The sequence below is a fragment of the Etheostoma spectabile genome, chromosome 5, assembly GCF_008692095.1.
Source record: "Etheostoma spectabile isolate EspeVRDwgs_2016 chromosome 5, UIUC_Espe_1.0, whole genome shotgun sequence".
NCBI lineage: Eukaryota > Metazoa > Chordata > Actinopteri > Perciformes > Percidae > Etheostoma > Etheostoma spectabile.
The window spans coordinates 36,290,173-36,297,687 of NC_045737.1; the positions used below are offsets into that span (position 1 = coordinate 36,290,173).

General features: G+C 42.4%; 1 protein-coding gene across 4 annotated transcripts in view; it reads right to left on the reverse strand.

Moving 5' to 3' along the window:
• Nucleotides 1-7,515, reverse strand: part of satb2 (SATB homeobox 2) — an 83,047-nt gene that overhangs the window by 62,589 nt on the left and 12,943 nt on the right. Inside the window, exon 1 of one of the 4 annotated variants that reach the window (XM_032515242.1) lies at nucleotides 6,601-7,368. The exons of the other annotated variants lie outside the window; for them this stretch is intronic. The gene's annotated coding sequence lies outside the window, so the exon portion shown is untranslated. Of the gene's footprint in view, nucleotides 1-6,600; nucleotides 7,369-7,515 lie in introns of those variants that run through there. 4 annotated transcript variants of the gene reach the window in all.

The window sequence follows — 7,515 nt, forward strand, 5'->3', positions numbered from 1 at the left end:
TGGTTATCATCTTCATCCTAAATCCATCTGTGTTGCATTGTTTGATAAGGCGTGTGATAGTTGGAGCAGTTAATAAAGAAGTGATAAGAGGAGCTATTACATATTTGCTATGGCGACCATGTAATGTCTTTTTGATAAGGAGAGCGGTCATGATGCATTTCCCAATTTATTGCTTCTCTGGTCAACTGTCACACCTCTCAGAGAAACAATATAACGAATTATTGAGATATCACTTGCCATCTTTTTGATTAAAAAAATATAACTCAGTCTCACTTTGGAATATTTCTGCTGTAAAGACAGATCTAAACTGAGAAAAGCCCCACTCGGCTCTGTTTGTCCCGCGTTGTGTCTGATGCTGGGACGACCTCATGTTTTTGATGATAAGCCACTATCAAATTCCACATTATTACGCGTTCTAGACATAACAAATACACACCGAGAGCCAAAGACAAGATTGCAAAGCAAAACTGTAGACACACCCAGAGAAATAGAAGAGTATAGGACACGACAACAAACACACCTCTAAACAACATGTCCAGCTCAAAGACGTAAACACACACAAACAGAGGCTAACGTGTAATCCAACGCCAGTCTAAACTCTACAAATCAGACGGCTGACAAACACTGATTGCTAGTCCCCTTCATCACTCTCTCTTGTGCTTTTATTTTTGCATCATGTAAAGTTTGGGAAAACACTTTTTTAATGTTCGGCCTCAGATGAAGCGTGTGTATGAAATAGGGCTGCAACTAACGAGTCATTTCACTGGCGATCATTTTCTCGATTAACTGATTAGTTGTTTGGTGTAAAAAATGTCAGAAATTTATTTTTATTTTTTAAAATGTGGATCAGTGTTTCCCAACGCTCAAGAGGACGTCCTCAAATGTCTCGTTTTGTCCACAGCTCAAAGATATTCACTTTACTGTCACAAAGGGGAGAAGAGATCATATTCACATTTAACAAGCTTTAAGAAGAGAAGTTGTTCTTTTTTTCAGTTAATAGTTGACAACTAATCGATTAATCTTTGCAGCTCTGGAACAAAATGTGAAGATTTAGGGGAAGCAACAGGTAGAGTAAAAGTAATCCTCCACAGAAAGCTGTTTTTATGTTGTCTTCTGCCTCCACACACACACACACACACACACACACACACAAACACACACACACACACACACACACACACACACGCTACTTCCCTGTAATCTCATTGTGATAAGTGTGCAGGAAACAGAGAGCAGCAACTCGCACACTTACTCCCTGAGATTTAAAAGAAGAGAGACGTATGAGAGGGATAACTGTGTGGGTGAGAAGTGAAAGCAATCATCCGAATAGCAGGATGGCATCGGCTCTGGACTCGGTATGGGACTAATGGATGTCAAACTCAAAGTGGGAGTAAGAAACACAACTAACCTCTCCCTCGTCAGAGCTGCTCTAACTGCCTCTCTGGTATCTCTTCTACAGTTAAGATACTACGTCTGCTAATGAAGGGTTGTGCCTTTAACATGCAAAACCAGGCGGAGAGCGTGACCTGCGAGGGCATTATTAGCACTGATAGCAGGGGAAGAACCGGAGAGGCGTCATGTGGGTAGGAAAATATCCAGATACAGGCCGTTCCTCCCGGACTTTGAGATCCACTTTTATAACAGGTTTCAAGCTATGGTTAATGCTTGGCTCTGCAGCAGCACAGATAAAAGAAGGCAGGAGGAGGAGGAGGAGGAGGAGGAGGGAGGAGGAGGAGAGGAGAGGGGAGGGAGGAGGAGAGGATATTAAAAGCCCTGCTGCAAACCGAATGTATGCACAGGGGGACAGACGTAATGAAGTTGAGATGTGTAAAATGCTTTCCAGAAAAACAACCCCAGAAGAAGGAAGCACACAAAACATAATCAGGTATTTAGTTTTTTAAAGTCTGAAAACAAAATGGAGAACAACATAAAAGTTCTTTTTTTTTATTTTTATGTGGCCATTTATGAGAAATGATTGCTCTTGGGGAAGGTTACATTATTGTGGAATTTGCCGTTTATGGCCATCAGATGTGTCACACTGTGATGTGGGGAGAGTTGGTGTGAGGGCAAGACATCAGACCTTTACAGCGCGCGCACACACACACACACACACACACAACACACACACACACACACACACCACACACACACACACACACACAGAGAGAGTCACAGAGGAAAATAACCAGGGTGAGGGGGAGAGACGAAGGCCTTCTGGCAAACATGTTTGGCTCCCTCGTAAACATCTCATTTGATAATACAGGATGAAGAGTTAACAGCGAGCATTTATAGCCTCGCCCTTCCAGCTAGAGGATGCATGCTTAAACACACTCATCTATACATACACACACACACATACACACACAGACACTAAGCCACACAAACCACAGCCAGCACGCTACACAGACTCTCTGCTTTAACACTTCCAGGGACCACACACTGACTCCGAGTACAGCCACACAGCAGGGACGAATAAGACACATGCATGTATACAGTACGGAGGGGGGCACAAGGCTTGAACTGCATTACATCATCAGGTGTTCCTGTTATATTGTCACACATTTAGAGGGGAAAACTTTACTGTAACACACACACGCACGCACACACAGACACACACACACACACACACACAGATGCCAAACCCATCCACCACAGCTCACACCAGCCTGACCAGAGTGGGCAACACACAGAGATCCCGTCTCAGGGCACACTTGCCCGACTTTTCTCCGTCCCATTTTTTTTTTAAAAGACATGACTTTATCATCCAGAATCCCAGCGAGCCGCAGATGAAATAAAATATGCACCAGGCAGGCTGAATATGAGACATTATGGAGATGTGTGAGTGACGCCCACGGCCAGCCAGAGAGGAGCATCATTAGTGCCCACAGAGCTCCTCCACTATCTAATCTGCGGTTTAATAGCGCAGACACACCCATAATCCCGTGAACCGAAAACTGAGTTCACACACAGAGGCAGGGAGAAGAGAGAGAGGAGGAGGGTCACTGAAGAATTAAAAACGTAGGGTTCCAAGTTGTAAATGATGTGTGTGTTGCCTGATGTGCCAGTGCCAAAGACAAATTTCTATTTGGATGCAAATGTAATGAACAAATACGGAATCTGAATTATGAATGCATTGGTCTAATTGTGTCTGATTGGAACTGTTATTCATGGTTATGAGACTATGAAGTGGTATTCTTCTTTCAGAATTTAGTAAATGAACGATTAATAAAACAAAAGAATAGTTCAGCTATGCTGTAAAAATTGCAAAGTGTTCTTTTTATGCTTGAAATAATGTGCGCAATCTTAGCGGCAGAATGAGACAAAAAGCCTCAAAGCCTCGCGCACATTAAAAGCTTCTGCAGCTCAGTGGAAGCCATAGAAAAGATGAGTTTCCTATTAATTTGGACACGCAAACTCTTTACACATGAACTCGGTCACGCACCTCACAGAGTCCGCGAGGACCGTCAAAACCGTTTTGGAGCGTGTGCGCAAACTTTGAGCCGACATGGAGGCCAGAAAACCTGCAGCGGCTGCACACGTGCACCCTCACGTCTCAGCAGCTGAAACCAAGCCGTTTCCTCACAGTTGGCTAAAAAAATATATATATATATATATGTATTTTTCTGTTTCTAAAGAGCTGGTGAGAGTAGTCCTGCGGGAAAGAGAAGATGATTGACAGCGGCGTGCAGTGCGCAGTGCTGTCACTATGTTTTCAATTAATTACCAGGCCTATATTTTAATCATATTAATATTCTTAATTACTGATGTTGCGTTTCTTCTCTAAATAGGATCCCGGATTATCCAAATTCTCCATCCACACTTCACCTGCTCAGGTGAGAATTGATATCGTGTGTCAATTTATTTCAGACTTCTTTCTCTTTTCTTTTCTTTTCAGTGTTTTAGTTTTAATTGGACTATGCAGTGGATAGAGCCCGCTTTTTTACCATCTCTCCATCACATCTTATATTGATTATGTGTATATTAATCTATAGTATTTGTAGACGTGTAAACCACTAAACTTGAAATCCCCTCAGAAATAAGAGAGACGTGTGTGTGTGTGTGTGTGTGTGTGTGTGTGTGTGTGTGTGTGTGTGTGTGTGTGTGTGTGTGTGTGTGTATGTGTGTGTGTGTGAACGGCAGCAGGCCTTTTACACGCGTTTAATTTGAATAAAGAAAAGAGTGTAAGCATAAACGCAGTTTGGATTGGAGGTTTAAGAAAAGAAGAGTCAGCCTGCTGTTTATTTTTTTACTTATTATATTTTTTGAGTTTGTGGCTGCTGTCAGTGTGAGAAATTGGCTAAAATACGGTCGAGTCAAAAATGAGAAGAAGAAAAAATGAACTTTTTCTCTTTTTTTCTTTTGGGCTAACACAAACCAATCGTGTGACCCGTATGTGACGCTTGTGTTCATTCAATCTTTTTTATTCTGGAGAGATCATTGAGGCAAAGAAAGCAACAACACCATAAGAACACAGAAAGATACTAAAACTTCCCCAAATGGAAAAGAAAAACTATTTGATAAAAAGAAATACAACGATGTAAAGCCAGTCCTAGTCCCATTCTAAGTTGTCCAAAAGACACCACAAGTTCCCGAGTTCAGACCGAGCTCGCAGAAAGAACATGAAGTAATGATAGTGCTACAAGTGCACAATTGATGGTTAAAAAAGGCTTCATGCGATGTGGATGTGGGTTTGATTCCTTCATTGGTGCAGGACAAAGACCTGACATGATGGTCTGCTAACAGGACTGGTTCTCTAAAAACTAAAAGAAAACTAAAAAAGAAGGTTTTTTTTCAAGTTCAGCCCGAACGCGTAGGAAAACAATAGATAGATAGATAGATAGATAGATAGATAGATAGATAGATAGATAGATAGATAGATAGATAGATAGATAGATAGATGGATAGATGGATAGATAGATAGATAGATAGATAGATAGATAGATAGATAGATAGATAGATAGATGGATAGATAGATAATGTATTAATCCTAAAGGGTTGTCCAATAGCGTATATTCATCTTATACACACCATTGGCACACATTCATAGCCTCCTACATACTGCGGTTTGTGGAAAATGTGCAATGGTAAAAAGGTGCAATGGTATTATAGGTAAATAGATACAAGCAGGGTTCAAAATGAACACCATCTAGTTAAAAGCATGTAAAATATGCAAGTGGCTGATAGATTTGCTCCACTTACGAGCCGAAAAAAAAAGGCAAACTATTGAGTGGCTAGTCAAATTATTTTATTCGGCTAGTGGACACATTTGGACCCCGGTTACAAGTGCACACTTGATTACCCCCCCAAAAAAAATAGAAAAATGGGTTCCATGCGCTGTGGATGTGGGTTTGATTTCTTCATGTTTAGTGCAGGACCACGTATTGGTCCTGACGTGACGGTCTGCACCAGGACTGGTTCTCGTTAAGACAGATCTGGCTCCAGTTCCTCGGGACAACGCGGAGCAGACCTGAGGCCTACATGTCTCCACGGTCCCTGATCAGACCTGAGAGTTGGCGGCGTGTCTTACTGTCCCATGTGTGTGTGTGTGTGTGTGTCAGAGGTTAAAAGGCGCTCGGAGAAAAAAAGAAGAAGAAAAACAACAAGAGCCGGAGCGTGTCCGACACCTCTCTGTCTCCCTCGCTGTGTTTTATTCATCATCCGGCCCGGTTACCGGGGACTGAGCAGCTTGAAGCTAACACTAAAACTCTGCACGTGTTAAACAGTAACATCACTGACACCTTTCACAGTAACGGCTCATTAGTTATTACTTTTTTTCAAAGTTAAAAAGTCACAAGGTAAAGTTGTGACGCATTTTGAAGATTTGTTTTCTGAAAATAACGTGTGTACACACACACACACACACACACACACACACACAACTTGCAGTGATAGAGTTTTGGTCTAGATTACTCTGAATGTGTTGTGATAAATCCAAACACTTGTTGCCAAGCCTCCAAAATAGCAGCAACGCTCCCTTTAAATATTGAGCTCACAACATTGATGAAGTGGTTGAGTTCTTTAATAACTTATGTGGGATTTTATTATTGACGTGTCTACATCTTATTTGAAATACTAAATACATCTTATAGTTCCTTAGAAAAAATAGTAGGCTACTAATAGTAAAAGAAATACGTTTTACTTCAGTGCCAAGAAGCTGACATTGGTCATGCGGAGTTAATTCAATAAATTAGGACTCTATTTGAACAGAAAACGTCAAGAAAAGGTTTATTATTATAGGAAAATTAAATGGTAAATTTTCAAAAATTATTATTCTTGTAGATGGTCGTTGGACATGTTAGACATATACGACACAATTAAAGCACAACCTAATATTAATATTAATATAAATATTACCCTTGTAAAAGATTATAATAGTAGTTGATTTATAGAATTAACTAAAAGAACGGGTGGGTATTAATCAGCGTCAACAGAACTGAATCACTTTATTTGTTAAATAAGCATTTCTGGTGTGCAGATGAACCTGCAGAGAGAGAGAGTGTGTGTGTGTGTGTGTGTGTGTGTGTGTGTGTGTGTGTGTGTGTGTGTGTGTGTGTGTGTGTGTGTGTGTGTGTGTGTGTGTGTGTGTCCGTAGCCACTCACTGTTTACGGCTGTGTGTCTGTAGCGCTGCTGGCCGCTGAGGAGGCTCTGTCCATTGATCAGGAGTATTGAATCCAGGGCTGAGCTGTGGTTCTGCTCCTGGATAAAAGGCGGATCACGTTGGTGAAAAGGCCCGGGGAGTTGAATCTGGACTCGTAGGGGAGACCGGACCGGAGATCCACAGAGGAGAAAAAAAACTTATAGTTATGGGAGGAAGGGAGAAAGAGACGGTGGCGCGTAAAGCAGCGGAGCGGAGTGGAGAGGTGGACGGATGGATGCTCTCTGTGGGGAAGTAGCCTAGAGGCGTAGAGACGGAGAGACCGGTAGTGGTCTGTCCTGACGCCGTAGACCTGTCTGTCCGACTCACAAACTTGATGTTGGAGAGGAAATTCTCCCCCCCTCGTCCTCCCTGTTTACGCGTTTGTCCGCCTTTAGTTTAAAACGAGTCTCTGTGCCACAAGTCTGCCTCCCTTTGAACTCATGGCTTCATCCTCCGAGAGAAAGAGAGACCCGAAAAGCTTCTGCGCAAAAATTACGCGACGCAGCCGGGAAGTCCAAAAAAACCAGACAACCCGGGAGACACAACACAGCGCGCGGACCTGACCGGAAAGCAAAACACGAGTTTGAGTTACAGTAAAAGCGGGATGTATCGGCGCAGAAGGACCGGTTTCTAATCAGACTGTGTCACTTTCAATCGTTCCCGTGCCAACGGGCGCACTGACTGATAGAGGGAGGAGAGAAGGGAGGAGAGACAAAGAGAGAGAGAAGAAAGGGAGGGAGCAGAGGAGGCGTAAAAAAAAACCTAATCTGACCCGTGAAGGCGTTTTGTTGAACGTAGACGTAGAACATGATATCGAAGTGTCCATCAAAACTTTTCTTTTTTCGTTATGCCTTTAAGGCGATTCTTGACGAATGGG